Source organism: Poeciliopsis prolifica, unplaced genomic scaffold (genome assembly GCF_027474105.1).
Source record: "Poeciliopsis prolifica strain line A6 unplaced genomic scaffold, Auburn_PproV2 SCAFFOLD196, whole genome shotgun sequence".
NCBI lineage: Eukaryota > Metazoa > Chordata > Actinopteri > Cyprinodontiformes > Poeciliidae > Poeciliopsis > Poeciliopsis prolifica.
Window position 1 is genome coordinate 104,443 of NW_026562571.1, and position 25,656 is coordinate 130,098.

Sequence of the window (25,656 nt, forward strand, 5' to 3'; positions counted from 1 at the left end):
ATTCTGACTCAAAATATACAAAATGGAACTGCTTGCATGTTTGATTTTTCGCACTCACTTTTTTTAAATAAAAGTTTTATTTATATCTACAGTTTGTAGACAATACTTTCATTTTACTATAACTATTTGACACACATTTAGATTTGACTCTGTTAACATTTCATATAATTCAGTTGCTATTGGTTTTTACTTCAGAGAAAAATTTAATTAACATGAACAATTATTAATTAATTTTACTATGGTTGGATGTTGAAGTGATTGCAACTTGTATGTCCTTTAATAGAGGATGACCAAAATGTTAATAGCATATCTTGAGCTAACGGTCACTGATTCTCTTGGCTTTCCCATCAGAAATATATGTCTCACTGTAGTTGAATACTTGTAATAACTAACTGATTTACATGATCAACACATTTCTGCCTGACTTCCTCTCTTGCTTCATTTGTTGCAACACTGATGCTTTTTGTCATAATCAGTTTTTAAATTATTCACACCTTAGAATTGGAGCAACCTTCTTCTCAGAATTAATTGTGTCGCCCCTAGCTAGCTAAGGGCCACCGATTAATTTAGCGAATGTGGCGTGTCAGGTTGCTGGAGGAGAAAAACCTGTAAACCAATCAAATTATTATCAACTTTCATTGTGCTTATTACTTTTGACAGGGACTTTACCTTTGGAGCACCTAGTTAACGCAAACAGAGATAGGATGAGTCAAAGGTGAATGTGGGAGAAGTGTTGCAGAGAAAAATCAGAGGTGTGTGTGCTACTGATAAAGCCATCCCCTCATTCACAAGGTGCTGCTTCTCCCTCTCATTCTGCTCAGCACTTCCATCTGACCTTGGAGGATAACTTGGTAAACATCAATGTTTTCAGATTTATTATCTTCACTATTATCAGTAGTGAAGGTTGTTCTACTTATGAAGAAAATGTTGATGCTCTCATTTCTGAGATGAACTGATGGTGGGGGCATAAGAGCCTCATGGGTTTACAAAAAAGATGTACATCTCCATCATTTGTAACATTTCAGTAAAATTTTAATAATTAAAAAAATGGATTTTAAATAATAGACCAACACTAAACAATACATTGTAGTGAAATGGAAAGAAAAATTCAACCGTCTGAAATAAAAATGAGTCATTTGTGAAACTGTTTTGGTGTCTAGCTGCAGAATCTCAGTCTGGACAGAATCCATTTTGATCTGAACCATTCCTCTGTATTTCTGGCTGTTTGTTTTGGTTTGTTGTCCTTTTAGAAAGTGAGCCTTCAGTAAAATCTCAAGTCTTCTGCTGCCTCTAACTGGTTTCCTTTCAGGATTGTCCTGGATTTAGCTCCATCCATCTTTCCATCAACTTTTTCCAGCTTGTCTGTCCATGCTGTTTTTCAGCTATTTATTATTGTGTTGACCCATTGTAAATCTATTATACAGTTCACTACTTCACATACTTTTAGAGATACAGCTACAGTAAGTAAGATTTATATATCTATTTAGGTCGAAGTAGTACCTCCCAAAGTGGAGAACGAAAGCGAGATAAGAAGTTCTGAGACCAGACAGAAATTATGGCCAGCCCCAGACGACATTATGATCATTAATAAGCAGTAAAGGACAGGCATTATGATCATTAATTCAGCTGATAATGATTTTACCACCTAGAGATACTTAAGGGTGATTGAAATTTAATTCATCATCATCAACCTTTATTCAACCAGGATAGAAACTCATTAAGATTAAAAATGTATTTTACCTAAATGTCCTGGCAAATGGCAGCAGCACTGACTTACAGATAGGCTCACTTTCACTCAACAACAATATCATCATTCAAAATTTGAAAACATAGATGCTTCGGTTAAAAAGGAATGACAGGCTGCATTTCTGAGAGATACTAATTTCCACATGGAAACAAAGAAACAGTCATGGTAAAGAATTATGTTTGTCAGCCATAATTCATTGATGTGATAGGTCTTTATGGTCCACAATATCTCCTTCATTTTCCTCAACTTTCAACCATTCAGTATGATTGTTTTTCAAACAACTTAGGGAATGTGTCTGAACTTCTGAATTTGAAGAAAGATTAAAAAAACCCCACCAATATTATTCCGGGTTTTAGAATATAGAAGTTAATGTCTAATTTACATTAATTAATTACGTAATGTATGTGCATATTGTCACTTATTTTAATCATTATTATTTCTAATATAGTACTTCTTTTTTTATATATAAATATTTAAGTAAGCATTTGTCAAAAGTGTTAGACTTTCCAGTAAAAATACTAAAACAGACTGCATTCCCAGTGTACATTGCATTGGATCGACTAAAACTATCCCTGAGGTGCCCAAGATGTATTTAAAACAAACCCACACGCCGTGGTTAGTTTAACATTAATAATAGTTTGAAGTGCAAGTGTTTGTCAGTTGAACTGGTTAATATCAAGAGATTAACAACTTCACGCGCCATTCCTGCGGGTCCGTGTAAAGTTTTTGGTTTCCTTTTTCCAGTGTGTAGTACGCATGCGCGAAGCTACGCCGGGGTGAAACATGTCAACTTCAGTCAACAGCTACAAACCCGTGAGCCATGTCATTTTCGATGGATGGATTATTACTCGGTAATACAACTGTTGTTTTAATTTAAACAGCGTCATCTGAGCCGAACGTCAGCTCGTTCACTCTGTCTGCAGCCGTGAAAACCACAACTAACGAACGCCATAGGAAAATATACTCAGTCGTGGCGTTTGCGCGCAAAATTAACGTAACACATCGTATTAAAAAGAAAGACAAGAATATTGTGTTGTTTGAGAACGACAATTAATTCGGATTATTTTTCATAAATGAGTTGGCGCTATAAAGAACAAAAAAAAGTCTTTGTTCAGTTTGATGTTTAGGGAAGCTGGCCAACCGGAACAGCTCAATCTGAACTACACCTTAATAAATTAAAATCTAATTGAGCAGTAATTTTAGTTCCTGATTGACTGGACTAATTCATTGAAACCCGCTTATATTTAGTGATATGGTTAGTTTATTATGTCTTACAAACACTTGTGGAGGTGTACTGTATTAAGTTTGTGAGTGTTTGTCTATGACTAATTATTGTATCGGGCATCAACACTTGGTCTGATTTCTTTTGGCATGAAAAATGCATCAGTGCAGCATGACATAGAGCTGATGATAGTTGTTTTCTGGTGTAATCTTTACAATGAGCTCATAGATGGTCTTTGCTCGCATTCTCACTAAAACCAGGAAGATGGAGCATATAACACCAGTTTTAAAGTCCCTAGACCAGCTTCCCTGTAGCTTAGAGAATAGACTTTAAAATACTGTTAGTTTAAATCACTGAACGATTCAGCAGCGCAATACATTCAAGATCTGTTATTGTTGTATCAAACGTTCCAGACCCCCTAGGTCTTCTGGTTCTGCTCTGCATCCCCAGAACCAAACAAGGAGAAGCAGCATTCAGCTTCTATGAACCACAAATCTGGAACAAACTTCCAGAAAACTGTAAACAGCTGAAACACTGTCTTCCTTTAAATTTAAACTAAAAACCTGTTTAGAGTTGGTTTTGAAACATAATCATTTATGAATTTAATGATGGCATTTGACTTAATGTAACGTTTTGATTGTTGATTCTATGTTGCATGAATTTGTTTTTGTTTGTGATGATGTAAAGCACTTTGGAATGCTTTGCTACTGAAATATGCTTTACAAATGAAATTTGATTTGATTTGATTTAGATTTTGGGGGTTTAGGTTAGGTGAGTTTTCTGGTATCAGTGCTGTTGGTTATTTGGAGGACAGAAAGTGGCAAAAGTATTATCAATCAACTTTGCATTGCATACTACATTTTTGGAGAAATGCACTTTTGGGTTTTCATGAATTGCAAATCATAAAAATGACCTGAACTGAAATGCTTAAAATATATCACAGTGATTATAGCGAGTTTATATATAAAATCTGTTTTACATTCTAAACCAAGTTACTGAAATTTAATGAGAGCAGCACTTTGAACTGCCATGTTGCTGAAAAAGTGCTAGATAAATAAACTTTCTACGGTGGTCCAGAGATTTAAAAAAAAAATACACAAGTTTATCTATTACTATAAATGTTTGAAAAACCTTCAGTTTGACTGGTCTGTTCCAATCAAACAATAAGCCAAATCTGAAAGCAAAATTATCTATGGAAATAGTTTTTTTTCATACTTTGCATAATGTACTGTGTAGCTTTATCACAGCATGACACCTGATTCCTAAGGAGAACTCAAGATGGAATAAATTAATGGAGCTAGTTTCTCCAAAAGAAAGAAAAGGGGTCAGAAGAAGCAGTAAACCTTTTTTCAACACACACCTATGATATAGCAACAATTATTTAAGGCTAGGTATGGACCTCAAGTTGAGGTAATAAAAAAATAGCCATTTTAACTGATAAGACTTTGTGTGGTGAAATCTCGTCAGACTCCTGTAATCAGTGTTGACCATTTCAGTCCAGGTTTGGCCTGTTCTAAATCTTAAGGCACCACAGATCTGATTTAGTCCTTGTACTACAAAAGCAATGAAATAGCCCTTTACCTATGTACCAAATTGGAAGCTGACAGTCGGATGCTAATCTTCACCTTGTGTGAAGCTTTCCCCTGATAGCTATCTATCAACAAAGACTAACTGATTGGCTTTAATCAGGTGGCAGATCTCTGAAGTATCCAGTTTTAGTCTGGCCATATGGAGCTGATACCCAGTCAGTGCTGTCTTTGATGATGGAGCTCAGAGCTGTGATGACATTCCTCCCCAGCTGTTAAAAAGTGGTGGATTGTTCATTTTGTTTCTCTGCTAACTACAGGCTTGCACCAATTTTTCTATAAAAAAAAAAAAACTTGTTAAAAAAATAATTATTATAATTATTTTACAGTATAATACATTTCAGTTTAATGAAACAAAATTTTAAGAAGAGCAAATAAAATGTCGATGCTTCCACTTCATTCAAACTGATCAGCAGCCAGTTTGGTTAAAAAACTTGTTCCTTAGCAAAATTTCCCAGACTGATTTCAGACCATAAAGGGCATTCTTGGTGTTTTTATGTAACTTATGTTTTTTTATATATAAAGAGAACAATGCTTATTAATCAACATGAATACATAGTAGTTAAGTCAGAGAGGCTGATTTTCATCTGTTGTCTGCATAAAAAAAACAGACATGACTCATGATTTATAGCTGACAATAGTGTAAGTTACAGTGAACTTTTTAATAAAATTCAGTCACAACCATAAGAAAGAAAGAAAATATAAGAGCAATTAATAAAAATTGTTGGATCTGAACCCAAAACATTTCATAAAACATTAAATAAAAAATGACAGCGAAAAAGTTGAAGTTTAAATGCAATAAGACTGAATGTAGAACCAGCTTAGGGACATCTGCCATCTCCGTCTCCAAGCCAGTTCTAATGTGCTCTCATACAATTGCATATTTATTACATTGAAGCGTTGCTTATTTACAAATCATTCGCATAGAAGGAGTGGCAAACAGTGAATACTGCTACAAGATTTCAGTCACAAGTCTCTGCTCAAACAATGGTGTCATCCTGCATCTATGCAGCTGTTGTCTTCAAGCACGTCTTCGTAGCTCCTGAAGATCCTGTGTGTGAATCTCTTGAGGTTATGAAAACACAGTTGTTTATTGTTTCTCTGGGCCTAAAACTAGAGTTTTTCAGGACTTCTCGTCTTTGATCCATTCTCCTGCTAAAGTGTCAACACTTTCTTTCTGACTGGCATCTGTTGTCCATTTGTCACGCTTGTCCTGCAGCTACCCAGCTTCCTACTGCTACAAACACAGATCCTACGGGCAAACAAAGGTCTCCCAGCCTTTAAATATATTTATAGAGTCTCATAGTTCCAAGTGTTTATATCTGCAATTAACATAAAAACCATCAAAAATTTATTGGTTAAGACCCCCAATTATTAAGTAGTAGACATTGTAGATAAAATATAAAATATTCTAGTTTTAATGTAGTAAATGTATGCTAGTTTAAATCATGGAAAATTAAATTTTTCAGATTTGTCACTTTTTAAAAATGTACTTTTAGTTTAAAAAATTCTGCGATATTTAGAATATGTTTATTTTTTTTCGTCTGAAATTTACTCCATAGCAATTTTTGTTCTTTTACTTTCAATGGCACTAATATACTGTTCTAGTGTTGTGCAGTCATGGTGTGGAAACTAAAATAACTCCATTAAGCTAGCACTTTTTGTTTTGAAGCATTAGCATGTCTTCAAAGCAGCTGATTTTCAGACCAGATGAAAAAGATTTTTCACAATGAGCAGAACTGACATTTTCAAAGTGCAAGTAAACTTCACAGAATTGTCCTTAGTTATTTTTACTATCAAAATCCAGTTTACAGCTAAATGCTGCTTTTCAGTACCATGTTTTTTTTTAACAATGTCATATTGTTTGCAGCAGAAATAATTATTGCCTTAAATCATATTGTCAATGTTATTGTTGATTTTTATGTGAATATGACCGTATTTTCCGGACTATAAGTTGCTCCAGAGTATAAGTCGCACCAGCTACAAAATACATAATAAAGAAGAAAAATACATATATAAGTCGCACCAAAGTACAAGTTGCATTTTTGAGGGAAATTTAATTGATAAAATCCAACACCAAGAACAGACATGTCATCTTGAAAGGCAATAAAAATAGAATAGAGGCAACAACAGGCTGAATAATTGTACGGTATGCTAACGTTAAGTGACAAACAAAACTGAGAACGTGCCTGGTATGTTAACATATTAAGAGTTATTCAGATAACTATAGCATAAATAACATGCTAACAAGTTTAGCAAACCACCCGTGTCACTTCAAATCACTAAATCGAATAAAATCTTCGTCCTCGGTGTCACTTTTAAACAACTCTGCTAACTCCAAAGGTAGAATAACACAAGACTAGAGTGCCCTCTTGCGATTTAGTGTGAAAATAACATGTGCTATGACATAATGATGTGTTAATTTCCACACACAAGTCACTCCGGAGTAGAAGTCGCATCCCAAGCCAAACTATAAAAAAAAATGTGACTTGTAGTCCGAAAAATACAATAAATTATATCTCTCAAATCATGTATACATTTAACTGTCCGAAAATATTGGGCTTTATATCCATTTTATTTCCCAAGTTAAAGTTGCTGGTTTTATTTCTGTATGTTTCCACCTTTAGATCTGTTTGTATTGTAGCCATTTCCCTGAAACTAGACTGTGGCAGGAAACCAAATGTCTGTTTTATAGTGAACCGTAAGTAGCAACACTTCAGATGAGATCTTTTGTCTCATTTTGTCTTCTTATTTTAGACACAGAACGAATTTACACAGTGTCTTTCCAAGAAATATGCGACCGCTTCGGAAAGCAGTACACCTGGGATGTGAAGTCGTCTGTGATGGGAAAAAAGGCTCTGGATGCCGCCCAGATTATCCAGGATTCCTTGGATCTTCCCATGACAGCTGAGGAGCTGCTGAAGGAAAGCAGGCAAATACAGGAGAGGCTCTTTCCGTCGGCCAGACTTCTGCCAGGTTTGTCTTATTTACCACTCCCATTCTCCATGTTTTAAATATTTCAATAAATAATTGTAAGATCAATACACATTTCCACCTATATGTCTACACAAACCTTTTCATGCTTACGTTTTGGTACATTGGCATGTTTCCGTTAAACAAATTTACTTTCAAAATGTCAATTTGCATATGGTGAATGGAAATGTATCTAAAGTTATTCTGTCTTGGAAGCAAATTATGAAATGTATACTGCACTTACTTCCATGAAGATTGGACAGAAACACCTGACCAGAACTGGAAACATTTAGAGAAAGTTTGTGTGGTTTTCTGTAACCAGCCCTGTTTGACCTGATTTTTCATTTTGCTGCTCATGAACCAGGTGTGGAGAAACTTGTAAACCATCTGAAGAAGCACCACATCCCCATCGCTGTGGCAACCAGCTCAGCTGATGTGACCTTCAAGATGAAGACCAGTGCACACACAAACTTTTTTGCTCTGTTTGATCACATTGTTCTGGGCGACGATCCCGACGTAAAGAACGGCAAACCTGAGCCCGACTCCTTCTGGTGTGCCAGCAGATTCAGCCCCCAGCCTCACCAGAGAAGGTAGGAACTCCAGATTACAGATAGAATCAGTATCTGAGTTCTTTTGATGCTCTGCTGAGAAACAAACACAATTATGTCAGAGTGAAACAGAAATCTGTGTGCCATAAAAAGTTTTTGAGAGCAGTGGGAAAAGTTTTAAAGTTTTAAAGCTACAGTCAGTCAGTTCAGACTGTCAGCTGCTGATTCTGTGTGTTGAAGATAACTTTCTGCGTTGGTGTGGTGTGTTATGGATTTCCATCAAATGTATTTTATGAGTTTGTTTTTAAGAAACGCCTCGTGTAAAGCTTCCCACAAAAAGCTTTTCATTACTTTTGTGAACCGAGGTTACCAAATTCATAAGGGCTTTTTGCAAAGGGAGAATAAAATTTTTTTGTGGGTGATGAACTTTGAAATTGATGTTGGGCTTTTGTTTCCTGTTCCGTTATTAAAAGCAACAACTTGAGGGACGTCTGAGGTTCTGGTGTTGACCCATCAGTGACATTTCTCTACAAGCTTTTCACCAAATTCAAGATGGGATTTTTTTTACGTCGACCTCTACTGCTTCCGTTCCATTCATTCTCCGAATCCTGACTCACAATTAAAAAAAAAAAATCCTAATTTCTTCAGAATTTTTCATTTTGTTAAATTTTTTTAGCCAATCTTTGCATTTGATGATGGCTTAGAGTGGTTCCTTAAAACAAGGTAGAAAATTGGAGGACAAAACAAATATCAGGGCTAAAACCCTGATATTTAAAAATCTTAAAAATATTATTTTATGCATGTCAAATAGTTTTCCACGCCCAAAGATCACATTTAAATTTAGCAAACTCAACTACAGTGGACCCTATTTCTATTCATGGTTTAGTATTTGCAGATTTTTCTGTGGAACGCAGCTCCAAATTATTTGACAATTTTTTTTACAGCATATCTAAATTATAAAAAACATCTTGTAAAGCAGGAGTACCTCAGCGCAATGCTACTTCATATGCTATTGACTGGCCAATCCAGCAGTGCCATTCATTTTTCTTGCCATTGATTGGCTGTAATGCCCAAAGTTTTTTCCTTTAAACATGTCAGAAAACAAAACATGATGAAAAATGATTCGATAACCAGCAGTAGCGCTACATCTATTTTTAGTGCCTAGAAGATTTCTGAAGTAAGCATAATCATTTTCTGCTCTGTGGATCTTCTGCGCACCTAGGTGGGATACATAGATTAAAAATACATATGAACAGATATACCTTGACCTAACCCGACTGTGTCAGTAAATCGAATAGATCTGGAACTACATATCAGCATGTGTCCAAAATATCTGGTCGTTTTAATTGAGTTTAGCAGCCTGTGCGTCACCCTGCACCTTTTTAGATTTGCATCTAATTTGTTCCATTTGCTGCGTTGCAGCGGGACGTTATGTCACTGACACAGATCCACTTAACATCCAGCACTTTGATCAAAACTGTGAAGCTTTCTGGGTTCAGATGCTTTTTGAGACGCGTGTTCAGACTGTCAGCAAGCCTTTTGCTCTGTTGAGTCAGGCTAAAATAGCTGCCAAATATTTTCCTAGAAGAACCAAATAACTGTGAGGATGACCTAGTTTAGGGGGAAATGTTCACTGTAGACAGCAGGCAGAAATGACAGTCTGATGTTAATTTGAACAAATCCCCTTATTAAAAACCCAGAATATTGATTAAAATATTCAATAAAAAGGGTGGCTGGTAAGTGCTGGTGTCACTGGCATTTAGTTCTAAAAGAAGAGCAGCATTTGTTGAATATGAGAGTTTGCATTATATAAATTCATGAGATATTCATTAAACAGTCCTGTCTTTTAACTTTTCTCTTCACTTAAATATTTCACATTATCAGACAACTTCAATAATCAGACAAAGCTAACCGAAGAAAACACAAATAATTGTTTTTAAAAGATTATTATTTACATATCCATCCATCCCATCCATCCATCCATCCATCCATCATCCATCCATCCATCCATCCATCCATCCATCCATCCATCATCCATCCATCCATCCATCCATCCATCCATCCATCCATCCATCCATCCATCCATCCATCCATCCATCCATCCATCCATCCATCCATCCATCCATCTTCCGCTTATCTGGGGTCGGGTCGTGGAGGTAGCAGTTTCAGAAGGGAGGCCCAGACTTCCCTTTTTATTGTAGCTTTTCAATATATTTTTGTTATTTTTTTGTCATCTCAGTCCAAGAGAACATGAGAGGGCAGAAATGCAAAAGTGTGTGAGCAAAGAGGCTTACAAAGTTCTACCAGGTTTGTCTGGAGGACTGGACCAAATTACCAGCATTTAACTCTAAATCAAACCATTTAAATGTAACTACCATATTTTGTCATGTAACAAATGTAAGTGATGTTGTAAGTTGATTATCCTGAGTTTTAACAAGAAAACTTTAGTCTGATTTTATGTCAGTTAAATTTCCCTCGATGATGGCATAAAGGTCTATATTTGTAACTTACAAACATAGTCATGTTGCAGTTATTTAATCTTTCAGGTTTTGTGCATTTATGCAAAGAGACCCTCGGCTTATGGCTGATATATTCATGCTAAATCCTCTTGCATGAAAGGCTTTTGCTGCAAATGGGTCCAGCTTGCGGAATGATGCACCTGATTTTTTTTCTTCAATCCGCAGCCAACCGTAGTAAAAACTGGCATTTTTCTTGATGAGATATGAAACTGCAGCTCAGAGGGGGGATTGACGCAGCGTTTAGTGGAATAACAGATGAAACGTCACCCTCTGACTTCCACTTTGTGGGAAAAGAGAGAATAAAGCATGAGCGACAAGAGACGCGGAGGAGGTGGAGGGAACAAAAAGAAGAGCAAGCAGTGGAAAACTGCTAGCAGAAGAATTGATAGAAGGACATTAAGAGAAGTCATGAAGTGGTAAACATACAGCGTGGAGAGTAATCAGGTTCTCTGATTCAACTCTGTTGAAAAGTCAATTATCACCGGAAGCCACAGGAGGTGATGAGGTAGAGAAAACTGAACAATAGTGATGTCTACAAATGGAGACATTCTGGAAATTAATTTTAGGTAAACACAAATTACTAATCTTGACGTAGTAGGGTTAGAAAACCCTACTATGTCTTCACTGCCAGTCCTTCCTTCTTTGGAAGAAGATGTTTCTTGTCTCCATCTAGCAGCTCTAATAGTTTGCCCCACTCTTCTCTTAAATTGGAGATGTCTGAAGGGTGTCTTGTATGTTCAGATTATTTCAACTTCACACAGCATTTCCGTGAAATCCACATGTGGGCTTTGACTTTGACTCTTAATTCTTGGCCAGTGTTTAGAGAATTTGCTGGTGTACTTTAGGTTGTTGCCATTTTGAAAGGTCCCAGTTCGTGTTTAGTTTTGCTGTTTTTACACTTGGCCTCATATTTTCCTGAAACACCTTGTGATACACAGCAGAATTAATGTTGGAGACAGTAACAGTGAGCTGATCAGGTCTTTCTGCAGCAAAATATTCCCAAATCATAACACTTCGACTTCTATACTTCACAGAAGGCATGGGCTACTTTTGCTGAAAAGCCCAGTGTGCCCTCTGTTCTGGTGTCGTAATAATTTAGTTTTAGACTCATCTGTACAGTCAAGTGTTGAAATGGTCCAGTCAAAGGACAGTCCTAAGTCCAATTCATAGTCCAGGTCCTTTACTTTCTTATGTCTAGGTTGATTAAAAAGTGAATGTCTTTCACACTGTTCCAAAGCCGTTAGTGAGGGCAGATTATTTCAAAGGCTTTGCTCAGAGGCTGGACTAAGATTAATAAAAAATTAAAGTGAACTAGTTTGTGCTCAGACTGATGAAGAGAGCACAAAGGAACCAGTTGGTTGTCTGTCATTAATCATACAGCGCGTTGCACCTGGGGAAGTCTTGATGATCCAGATATTTAAATCGGGTGTAATTAGGAAGTGGTCTTTATAGGTTCAACACTGAAAAACATTATGTTCTGTTTATGTACTATTTCTTGTTTTGATAAACCTTCCCAGTAGTTATCCCTCAGCAGGCTGCGGACATTCAATGAATTCTGTGAAGTGCACAATTCAGAGTGAGGTCCAGACAAAAGTCAGGGAGCAAAACAATCTTTAGTACATCTTCAGATGGAGAGCAACAACACACTGCATTAGGCGAAAATTAAAATCTGCTCTAACAAACTCAATGTTACATAGTTACTTTATTCACCTCTCTTGCTACCGAGGCGGAGACTCGATCTTCTAAGACCAAACAAAAGAAACAAAGAAAAATAGGCAGAACCTTGTATGCTCATTCACTGTCATGTCTACGGGATGCGAAAACTAAATACTCCATCACAGCACAGGGAAGGCCACGGGAAGAACAACAAGTTCCCAGACTACCGGTCTAGGAAAGTTCAGCAACCCTGGGAAACTTACTTCAGTAGACGCATCTTGTTTCATTAGTTGTACACCTTTTTCAGCTGCACAGAAAAACACCTTGACTGTGATACAAAAAACATTACATTTATATGATACATAAAGGAACATTATTTAATACGAATAAAACATTTTGCATTTAAAAAAAACTGCTTCACAATTCCTTTCACAATGCACACAATACTAATCACTTATTCTAACAAAACATGATTTATGTTTTAATTATGATATGTTTCGTAGTTCTGGAATTTGCTGTGTTCAATTTTTCACAGTTTAACAAAGCAAAGTTAGGGCATTTCCTCCCCAAATTTCTCTCTTGTGCTTTCAGACACTAGCTATTCCAAGCACTTAGAACTTCAGATATTTATACTGACTTCCCACTTAGATTTAAGTACAATTGACCTTTCTGAAACTAATTAAGTGTTCCTGGGGCTGTGTGTTGTTATATCATGATTCTTTTACAGACTGTCGTACAATTCTTCTGGTTATTCTTTTGACTCTACAACTTTGTCAAAGTATCAGAAGATAAAATACAGTAATAATATTGTTTATTGATTACTGTCTATAGCACATGTGTTAAACTCAAGGCCCGGGGCCAAATCAGGCCCGCCGTAGCTTTTTATGTGGCCCTCCACAGACTAGACTAAAACCTAGGTGTGATTAAATATTATATTATCAATCATATCAATGCAGTTTTATCTGTTTACTGCCAATTTATATCAATCAATCCTTCCAGTTTCTTGAGAATTTAGTTGATGTATGATTATAGTCCATGATTTATACAACGAGTAAATAAACAAGTTGCATTATTATTAGTTCCTGAAGGGACTGAAAAGATCTCCAATAATATTTTGTAATTTTAAGAATTTATTGACATATTAACAGTTTGTGAACAGGTTTATCAACACATTCTGGCACAACCGGCCCTTTAAGAGCCTTCATGATCTTGATTTGGCCCAAAACGAAAATGAGTTTGACACAACTGGTCTATAGTGATGTATTTATTTACATCTCAAACCTTATCCATTCATATAGTTTCCAAATGTAAAAAATTTAGTGAATTTCCAGGCAAGCAGTTCACGTCTGACTTTAAATGACAGGTAAGAAAGTCATAATTATCACACTAGCTCTTAATCAGAACATAATGTTTTTCAAATTAACCACATCTTACTGGTCTATGTGAAAGTAATGTCATACAACTTCCATTAAAAGGCAATTTCCCCAGGCGCGACCTCATGAAGGAGAAGTGATTTACAAATCTTATACTGAACGTTAGTAAAGCAGGAGAAGGTTTTCACACAGAGTGAAAGAGACAGAGAATTCCCTTCTGGCCATGAAAGCTTCAGATGTGCAGATAATGATGCTGCAACAATGCAGCAACTATTATTCTAGGCCCACGTTAACCTTGTGCATATCTACTCTTTCATCCTCCTTTAACCATCAGAGGTTGAAAAGGTTTCATGTAATAAAGTTCACTGTAATCTGCAAAGAAGGAAGAAACACTTATGATTTTCAGGAGACTTTCTGGATCCCAGATACTGCGTTCGTTTTATTGAAATTCATCAAAATAAAATGGGAAAAGTGTTGTCGTAAAATTTTAACTGTATGAAATTACAGTTCCTAGATTAATGTTTCCTAATTTCCTCCATTCCAGGCAGCAGTCTGTACATTATCATCAGATTGAGGATATATCTGTACATCGATTTCATTTAAAAACAATTGAAATACTACTACTAAATACTAACTTGAGCTTGAATTTACTGAAATGAAATTGATTAACAATCAGTGATTTTCTATTCCCTACCAATAACTAAACTAAAAGAAGCCGAACAAACATAAGCACTAATTCTAATCTACTCACTCTGTGAAGTAGAAATGTCACCTGGACAGAAAATAAAAACAGTGTATTGGCTTCTTAGAGGCTACGAAGGATTTTTGTGGCATTTTGTAAATGCTAACAACAAAATGTAATTTAAAGGGGCATTATTATATTTTTTAGCTGGCATTATATAGCCACCCAATTAATTAGGAAACATTCACTTATTATAAAAATGCTCTATCTATCAAATATGACTTAAAAGATATTTTATTTTATAATTTAATGCCTTGAAATTGGACCTCCGCCTCCTTAAAAAGTCCTGCTCTTTTGAAAATCCACCTCCAGGACGTCGTCACAACATGGCTCCTCTACTAACCTTTTAACAACGGCATGTTTTTGATGAGGGAACAACATACAACATGATGTAAAGTTCAAAAATGTTGATTTCACATACTACTTCCTCTTTAAGAAATGTAAACCATCTGGTCTGCTATCTAGCAGCAGAAAGAAAAAAAAAGCACCTTACTTGAAGGTCCAGATCATTTGACCATCTAGCAGTTTTATGTTGGAAGGTAGTGTGTTTATTTCTGGCTTTGGTTGTTGTTGAACATGTTGATGGTCACAATTATAATGATGGAACTGGAGTCTTCAATGAACAAATATCACATTAGTAAGTCTAAACATACTTTCTCCTTTAGTTGCACATTTCTTTCCTTTTAAAGAATTTGATAATTATTTTTGTCTGTGGTTGTACAAAGCTGACTGAATGATATTCATGAATAAATTACAGTACATATCAGACAAATATGTACCGGCTCCACATAACACTAAAACTGTTTAGGATGGAAGTTTTCAGCTCTGACATTTAGTGAGTCGTTAATAACTTCCATGCCTTTGACTTTACTTTCTTTTACTTGAAAAAAAAAACACTCTGTCCTTGCATTTTGTTTAGCTTTATTCATTATCACTCAGACTTTAAATTAGTGGGTAAATCCGGCTGCAGGGCCCCACGATCATGAGCCCAGCAGAAAAAGCTGGGTAGCAGTGAGATTTCCCAGGCATTCATTGTAGCTCAATTATGATATTTGATGGATACCCAGGGATGTCTCAGGATTTCTCCGAATGTGCTTTCTGTTTAAACTCGGCTCACTGGCACATTATCTCCTAATAAAAATATGTTTGCTGTTTATTGCTGTTTAATTCAGATGAAACTCAAACTGGAGCTAACATTTAAATGTCCAGCAGTTTTCTATAATTAATTCAATGTTGCTTTTTGTATGAAAACCCTAGAACCCAATCCCATTACCTAGAGTTACAATTATATGTATCTCACCTGATATGGACTGTGATTTTTATCGCAATATTTTTTCATACTGTTGTAATAACTATAAACAAATAAAAAATATTACTTTTTTTAGTAGCATCAGTCATAGCCCCACAAACACAAATACTGTCCTTGGAAAACATTCCCATTTGACACTGGCTTAAAGAAGTGTGATTTATATATATATATATATATATATATATATATATATTATATATATATATATATTCACAGTAAGTGTATTTAATCATATTTTTAAATTTACTGATATTTATTGATACTCTCATGGAAAAAATAGTGGGGAAAATAATAAAAATACAATAAAAATCTATCAGGTTTTGTTTTTATCACAGTTATGGAATGTATCAAAATTGTCTGAACATAAAAGAGTAATAGCAGAAATCCTCCCAGCTGCACATCATTCAAAATCAGAGGGAATAATATGGCCAATGCAATATTATTTACCATGAATTTAAGGAGCAACAGAAGCTTTTTAAGTTGTCAACAACTTACAATCTTTAAAGGTCTTTCCTGATAAACTGTTTGCTTCTCCATTCAATACACGTGATGCTCTGTAATGATCGCTTTTTCTGAGCTGAGAAATCAACAAGCTTCAGAAATTATCCATAATTAATTCCTGAAGTTCCATGCTTTAGAGGCAGAATGTTTGAAATAACCCCAAACACATTCCTGGCTGTCTGACCTTGCGTTAGGTTGCTGCTTCCAGCCAGCCAGACATCTCTTCTGGTTTTAATTAGGAACTGTTTTAGGAACTGTCCTTAAAGTCCTTAAAGTTTTAAAAGATTTTAGATCCTGTTTTAGCTCTGCGATTGTCATGTGCTGAAATGTCCAGAATGAGCAGCATGATATGACAATGAGGTGATAGATAAAGAACCAGACTAATTACAATTAAAGATAAGTGGGACCAACTTATCTGGTTGTCAACAAATATTTATTTTTTATGTAGTTTTATTTTATTTTTTAACACTTTTCACTTCAGTGGTATGCCTAAAATAGAAATAAATGTAACAAGCCACTGATATATTTTATGTTTTATTAGTTTTCTGAAGTGGAACACTGTATATCGAATCTGATATGCTCCACTCCAGGCCCTCTTTGATTCTGCAATGCTGTATTGATTCTTTTTAAAGCTCCCGGTGTGGAATGTTACTGGTTCAATTTGTGGTTCAGGATGTTCAGAGGAATTTCGGAATATTGATCATCTCAGTGGTTTTATGATGGAAATGTTTTTTAAAAGAGCAGAAAAAATTCTGACTCTTAATGTAATGGATTAACCATAAGGATAAAAATGTGCTACATCTTAGTGTTTTTCCAATGTTAAAAAATACTTCATGAAATATTATCAACTTGTAACACTCTTGACTTTTAACCCTCTAAAAGCCAGTATGTTTGCTTACCTTCTAAAATAATTTCTATCAAATACTATGAGTATTTGTTTTTATAAATTTTAATCCTTAGACCAACCTTATTTATTCTTTTATTTTTACAGTGCAAGTTTTTTAAACCTTCCCTTTCTCAAAATCTGCTGTAAAAATGTTATACTTGTTCTGAGGTTGTATTACATCCAATGTGGCTCAAAGAAAAAAAAAAAAAATGCGGACACAGGAGTACATTTTTGCTAAAAGATCTCAGAAATATCTAGATTAACTTCAGATATTTACAAAAAAATAAACTGAGTTAATCTTTACATTTTTGGTGGAAACTCACTCCTTTTTTCCCTACAATGTCCCTTAACCAGGTCATAATATTCTGACAATGTAAAGTCAGAATAGGTTCTCAAGAGTATGGATGATTGATGTGTGTCATCTAATAATCCAACAATCATAAATATCAGTCATGTCATTTTCTGCTTCTGTTTGACTTTATTTACTTTTTTCTTGGCTATCTATATTTTTCAACCTAGTTTTTGTTGTGAGAGAGACTAGACAGCAGTCAAGTGCACTATGTCATGTCACATCCATATTGCTGCAGCAAACATTAAAACTGGCATGGATGAGGGCAAAACCCTCTGACTCCACCTGGATTCTCCTGTCCATCATCCATACTAAGTATTTTTGTGTTCTTTACAACATCATTAAAGGAATGTTACATGTTCCTGAATCTACCTTAGGCTCTGGGATCATTTAAAAAATGCAATGAGCTATCTGTCACTGTCATTGATTTACTGCTGCTGCTTGCAGATCATAAACACATAACCACACTTTGTCATCTATAATTATGGAGTGTTCTGTGTGAGAAAAATTTATGAGTTCGTTTTACATCATGTATCAGTCATGTAACTCGGCTGTAGTGACAATGGTGATTATGGCTGCTGTCTTTCTCTATCTATTAGTAGAAACAAGATATTTGACTTATATTCCTTGCATATATATTTTCATGAGGCAGCTACTGCACTCCCTGAACTTTATCTTTATTCACAAATCAAGCACAGACTTCAGTGTATTTAGTTTCTGACAGACGAACACAATGTTGTGGATAATTGGAAACTGGAAGAAAAAGATGTTTTGTTCCCTTTTATCCAAAAATGTGTCATATCCAACCCCTGAATCAAAACTTTGTAAGATTTACCTTGACTGCGGTTCTCGCTGTTGGTCTTTGGGTAATGACTGGAGCACCTTAGCACAATTTTCTGCTTGTTCAGATTTAACCACATTGAATGGAAACATCAGTTTTCTAGTGTTGCCACATTTACTGAACACAAAAAATATGTTTTTTTTTTTAATTTCAGGAAAAATCCTTTTATAAGGATTTCTCAAATTATATTGAGGAAAAAAAAAAAATTGATTTGTATGTCCATGGGGACCTGCAAGCTAAATTATGGAGCCCCGTAGGGAACATGGGGATTTTTTTTTTCTTTTGCATTCTCTTGCAAAACTTTTGTGTTCCCTCGCGAAAGTTACCTCGCAATACAGTACTGATCAGTTATGCGGCATATTTGAATACTGTGAGCCTTTCCTACGGTGGCCGCCGTACTTTCTGCTTTGATATAAGGTGAGGTTTTTCCATGAATGTTAATATTTCTTTGTGATATATCTGAAGTTTTATCTTTTTTTAGGATAGAAAGGCACCAAAAACTCATCAAATAAACAAAAACTTTCCGTAAGTAGGAAATAAATAAAAATACATCCTAATTTGGATTATTTCTGAGTTATCGCGAGGTAATCTGTCATCTGACAGTTTTGATTGTGTTTGTTGTGTTCTGAATAGTTTAAAGAGCTGTTTTCATGTGAAACTTCATCTCAACCTTAACAGAAGTAAACATGCAGTGAATAAATCAATTTTCAATTAGTTTTTGGACCAAAGACTCAATAATACTAAACACATTTTTTTATTATTATAAAACACGGTAAACTAACGGTGGTACAGGGCTGCACTGGGTAAACTTGGAGAATCTCATCTGTCCATGTATCAATCAACTCTAAAACATTTCTTTCTTCTGTCACAATTATCGATTTATTCCATTTTGATTATCATGCTCCAAACTTTGCAACGACTGACCAGTCTGCTCATCGCTTCCTCATACACACAAAACCAGCAGGATAATAATCTTCCCATTCATACTTGATGATGTCATGCCCACATTGACACACCCACCACCCGTGTCAAAATCCCCTGGTCTTGTCATATCAGTAATTACTTATTTCATTCATGGAGCCTCAGTGAAAATGTGTTTATTATTATTATTATTAAGTCTTTGGTGCAAAACACTGATTGAAAATCAATTTATCTACTGCATGTTTAAGATGGAACGGCATTGAAAGCAGCACTTTAAACTATTTAGACAACCAGCACAACAGAGACACAATCAAAACTGTAAAATGACTGATTATCCTGCGATAATAACTCAGAAATAGTCCAAATTAGGATGTATTTTTATTTATTTCCTACTTATGGAATGTTTCTGTTTATATCATTTTGATGCCTTTCTATCCTTGAGGAAAATATATAAAACTTCAGATATTTCACAAAGAAATATTAACAGTCATGGAAAAACCTCACATAACCTTGTATTAAAGCAGAAAGTACGGCAGCCACCGTAGGAAAGGTTTACAGTATTCAATTATGCCGCATAACTGATCAGTACCGTATTGCAAGGAAACACAAAAGAAAAAAGAATCTGTAGTAAATCTAGATGTAACCAACCCAAACGCATTTGAAATGGCCAGAAAATGAGCTGCTGTAATCCACTTTAGTCAAGATGTTGTTTGGATCGTATGCACAAAGTGCACAGACAATATTAAGGACGTAATCTGCAGAACAAGGATTTGCTGTAGTTTTTGCTTGACAGCTAACAGCATGTTAAGTATCACGCCACCCTATAAAATCCATCAGTAGGCGCATTTCAAAGTTGGATTTACATTCCACAGAAAAATGTGATAAAAGTGGGCCACAATAAAAGCTTTGACCATGATACTGCCACCATCATGTTTCACAGTGGGATGGTGGTTTGAGGGTGTTTGTCCTCAATCTCACATAATGTTTTCACATCAAGACTGAAAAATTTAAATGTCGGTCTCATCTGGCCAGAGCATCTTCTTCCATATGTTTGCTGTTTCCCGTACATGACTTGTAGTACTTTCTTTCTCAATGCTATTTTAAGGATTAGTTTTTTTTTCTGTGTATTCATTTACATTTCTGTGTCTATTGAGTCTCCATGTTGTTCTCTTGATTATTCCCAGCTGTGTCTTGTTTCCTTGATTACCCTCTGTGTAATTAATCCCACCTGTGTTCCTTGTCTAGTCGTTTTGTCTTTGTGTGTCTCCTGTCAAGTCTGCTGTCAGTTATTTGATTGTGACCAGTTGCTACCAGTTTAGAGCCTTAGCCTTCTGCTCATTGTGTGGTGCCTGGACTTGGACTTTCTTTGGGAACCACTGCTATATAGTGTTCTGATTAATTCATAAGTGTAAATTAAGGAATGATGCATGTATACTGAGATCAGTGAAATGGTATTTATGACTGTTTGTAGTGTCCTTCCGTAATATCAATGTTAACTGTTTTCATTGCCGGGGATTAAGAAATGCTATTTTTTTATGAAAGAAACAAATTTGGATTATGACAGAAATAAACTTCTGTCATAAAGAGAAATCAGCAGTCAGCCAGAACATAAAAACCTAAGCAGGCATAAAACGATAAAAGAACAAATAGTCTGCATGTGACAGAGACACACAAAGACAGTAATGGTAATTGTTTTCTGTTCTTCCTTAATATTAATTTACATATTAGCTTTTGAGTAGTTTAGATTTTTATCTTTAAATTTGTTTTCATTAATCTGACTATTTAGTTAACTATTTGTAGTGCACACATTTAGTTAACTTTATTTGTCAGTTCTTTGTATTTTTTGTTAAATGCAACAAATTAAATATTTTTGAGTTACCAGTTTCTTCTGGACTTGTGCCTGAAATAATAAAGATGAGTTCCAGCTGATGTCCTTATATGGCTGTCAACTTCCCCAGTGTGTCGTTACATCTGCCTGCCAGGGGAAGGGAAAATTTGGTTTTTAGTTTAATTTGACCATTTTTAATGTTTGTTCTTTTTTGCAAGTAATTTCAGTTCTAATATTTATTTAATTTAAGGTTTAGTGTATTTCCCAGTATTTGTTAAGTGTGTTTAATTATCCCCTTTGTGTGTAGCAGTGGTCTGATCAGTCACTATTTAAGCTTTCAAGTCTTGTTTGTTAGGTCAGTTCTTGTTTGAGTTCTCTATGTCACTACCTGAGTTGTAGTTTATTATGTTGACCTCAATTTTGGACCCAATTTATATTTTGAAATTATTTTTTGATTTATTTTTTTTTTTGTAATAAATTAAGAACATCTTTTGAAATTTACTCAACGTCTCTATGGCTGGTCTGTGTAAAACCCTCACACTGCAGTATGTTGATTAAATTGATCTGATCAACGCTGTCAGAGACTGCTGAAAGGTCCAACTGCACTAACTAGACAAAAACAGGAAATTCTCCACTGCCTGCTGCATTACAGAATAAATACCATCAGAGATTGGTATTTATCAAAAGTTTGAATTCAAAGGTCATTTACAAACTGATCTTTAACTATCCTAGCTGTGTTTGTTGAAGTCAGGTTCTGCAACAGTTTGTTTAAAAGTGGAAGAGGACAGATTAACAGTGTCCACTAAGAAATTTTGCTGAAAAACGTATAGAAATATCTGCAAGATTTAAAGAGTATTTCATATTTTTTAGTATGATGATGATGTGAGCAAAAGCATGAAGATGGATAATCTGTCGAACAAGAGTGCTTAGAAAACCTGTCTTTGCATCAAACTGTAATTTTTCACTCTTCACATTTAAAAAAAATGCATAAACAATTGCTGAACTGTACAATTTGATTGTGCAAACTGTACAATTTGTACAGTTTGTGTTTTCTTTTTCTTTTTTGTCTAAATATGGCCAAACATAGATCTAATATGTAAACTAAACATTTGATTGGTTATGTGAATATAATCAATTTCCACAACTTTTGTATAATCTTATTCAAAGATATTAGAAATTTGTTGAGTGCAACTCATAACCTTTAAGATTAGCTACTGTAGTTACTGACTGAATCGGGACGTTGATCAAATACAGTAAAATACAATTTACAAATTGTTGCTTGGTGTGGAAAACACAGAGCAATTTGGTGGATATATTTTATTAAAATGTACAACATTCCTCTGCTTCTGCCTCATTCTAGAGAGTCAAAAACTGTCAGAAAGTTAATTTAAGGTGAAGGTTGAGAAACAGAACAGAATCATCATCATCATCATCCATTAGTTCCAATATGTCTAAACTGAAACACTGCAGTTTTTCATAAACTAAACATAAAGTAATGCATGTGTGTCTGTGTGTGTGTGTGAGAGAGACATTTTAAGAGGCTCTCCAGTCTCTTAACTGCCCTGCAGTGTAAATAAAGACAATGTAGTGAGTTAACAGGAAGCAGACCTTAAAATCTCCATTAAATGGATGTTCCACTCACCAGAGGTAAACATTAAGTCTCAGAGGAATGCGAAGGTAACCTAACTGAGATGGAAATTGTTTCATCTGCAGGACGGGAACACTTAATGAGCTCTGTCGCATTTCTTTCTCTCAGTGCCTGGTGTTTGAAGATGCCCCCAACGGCGTAAAGGCTGCGCTAGCTTCAGGGATGCAGGTGGTGATGATTCCCGACGACAACCTGCCCCCCAGCTCCACCCAGGGGGCCACTCTTCGCCTGCGGAGCATGGAGGAGTTTGACCCGCAGCTCTTTGGCCTGCCTGCATACAGCTAAACAGGCCAAAGCAGTGCTGCTCCTGCCTCTGTGTTTCAGTTCATTGACGTCCTTTCAAAGAAACAATTCTGTTAATTTGCTGAGGAAAAGTTGTACTGATAGTTTTCAAAGTCAACCTCAGCCTTTGGGCAATAAAGGATTAAGTGTTTTATTTTACATTTTACTGCCATCTTATTATCAACCTCTGGAGTTAAAGCGCTGGAGTTAATCTGACAATAAGTTGACTTTTCTGAAATGTAAATCAAGCTGTTTCTGTGGAAATCAAACATTCTTTGCTATTGCTTTTGTAAACCTGTCCTTATGATTTTTAAAGATGATTAAAGTAAATTTACATTTATTTTACCACAGTTTCAGTTTTTTTACAATTATCTTATTATAACAATTTTTGTGATTGTGATATTGGAGGACAGGTGGCAAAGTGGGACAAAAAGGTTGTATCTTGTTCCACATAGAACCACCGGCTGTTTTACTGTGAGATTTATTACAGGCCATCATGTATATTTAAATCAATAGCCATATGTAGTCTGATGCAGATGTTTAATTATGTTATCTGACAATCAACAAAACAGAATGACAATTTTTGGGCGGAAAATTAAAAAATGTGACGCATTGGTAATAAAACCTGTTAAACCGAGGAATCCTACCCAGAAAAGATTTTAGAAGGCCATTTTTTCAATTCAGAAAAACACGCAGGCACCTTTGCACCTCCTGGTGTTTGTCTTTGGACGTCCTGGCCTTCAGAGACACTTAAAGCTCATTTCGTCTCCATCCTGTTACTCAAATTAAACCTCAAAAAGTTGTCTGAACAACATTTAGTAAACGCATGAATAATAATGTGCCTGGTTTACTGTTTATGTGAAGAAACAATTGATCTGATGCTTTTAAAACTGATCATAATGTATTCATACATTTTAGCATCTATACATATTTTGACCTTGTGTGGATTATAGGTGCTCCTCAATCAAAGCGCCACTAATTCTGCTTCATTACCTGTTTTGGATTTGGGTTTACTCAGATTCCTGATTAAATAAAAACTGATGTATGATGTAAATTAATTCTTGGATTTCACTCTGGGGTTTCATGCTTTTCAGTGCACCTTGCTGGCAAGTATATACAAGTTTGCCAATCCTTTGTGGCCGCAACACATGAAGAGATAAACGCCACACTGATCAAAGATTAAAGCGATGGATAACATGAGTCAATAGAACCATAGATTTCTTCTTGGATAAGTTCTAAGATATGATCAGCTTAATCTGTTGTCAGAAGTCTCTCAGGGGTACCAGACAGGTAGAACTTATCGAGATGTTCGACTAGGCATCGTTTGAAAGTCCAAAGTTGGGTCTCTCAGGGGAATTAGATAAATTTAAAGTGGAGGAGGCAGCAGCTGCTGCATGCACAAATGGTTCAGGTAACATCTGAAACAATCTTCAAAGACACCACTCCTCCGCTCGCTGTTTAATCGACTTTAAGTTGTCCACACACTTTAATCTCTGCTTATATCTGTTCTGGTGCTTGCCATAGTTTGTATGCACGACACTGTTACAAAAACGACGGGGGGGCTGAGCTGAGTGAGTATGATGCCATCACTTCCCAAGGCCGCTCAGATCCGATTCTGATGTACTCTTATCCATTTCCTCGAGGAACTGACAATCACGGCAGATTTTTGCTTCTCCTCTTGCATAAAATGTGCATTTTTCTGCTTTTACTTAGCATTCTTTGGGTTTATTGTTTGCCATATATTACAGAATGAAAGTTTTTTTTTTCTTGTGATTGAAACAGATATTGGTTCACTTAGCTTGGGCATGAGTGACACAGAACAAACAACCACGCACAAACACTCATATGTAAAGGTAAACTAGAGAAACCAATTAACAGTCATGTTTTGAACTGTGGGTATGAAGAAGCTGCAGAAACAGCTTATCTCGAAACAAAGACACTTCTTCAGTTTATTCTTACATTTGAGGAAAGAGACAATTCAAAAATGTCAGCTAAGTCTAAATCTCACTGAATCCAAAACAGGTATGATCTGATCTACAGGTGTTGAAAGTAACTAATTACATTTACTCACCTTACTGTAATTAAGTATAATTTGTACTTTTTTGAGCACTTAAAGTTTCACTTTTGCTTGAGTTCCTTTTGAGTATTTCACTCACAATTAAAATCAAATTCAAACCTATAGGTGAAACCAGAAGTTTATATATGCATTTTTCCTCACTGTGGCGTGGAATCAGAATAAATATTTTCCTTTTTAGATCAATTAAGATTGCCAAAATTTTTCTATTTGTTAAAATCCAGAAAAATCTGATTTTTTTTACAGCAATTTTTATTACTTTCCTCAAAGTCAAAAGTTTAAAGACACTAATATTACTTTTCCTTTATACAATTTGGAAAATTGTATATTTGATGTCATGTCATTGGAAGCTTCCGATTGGTATATTGATAACACGTGTGGATGCAACTGAAGGTACTTGTCATGCAGTGTATGTATCTGGTTTCAACTATACTTATAAACAGAAACATTTTCCTCCACAGGGTGAAAGCTGGAGAGAACCCAAACATCGGTTTGTGAATGTTGTCTCTGTTAAAAAGTCTGCAGCTCTTAGTCAAACCTAACATTACAGAAGTTGAGTGATATCCATTAGCATTAGTTCATTTTCTTCTTGACCTTCGTTTCAGGTTTGATTAGTTTGTGAATTATTTTTACACACGCTGCATATTGAAA

General features: G+C 35.5%; 1 pseudogene; it reads left to right on the forward strand.

Annotated features, from left to right (window-relative positions):
* Positions 1-2,530: 2,530 nt before the first annotated feature.
* Positions 2,531-23,276, forward strand: LOC129356810 (pseudouridine-5'-phosphatase-like; annotated as a pseudogene).
* Positions 23,277-25,656: the final 2,380 nt, after the last annotated feature.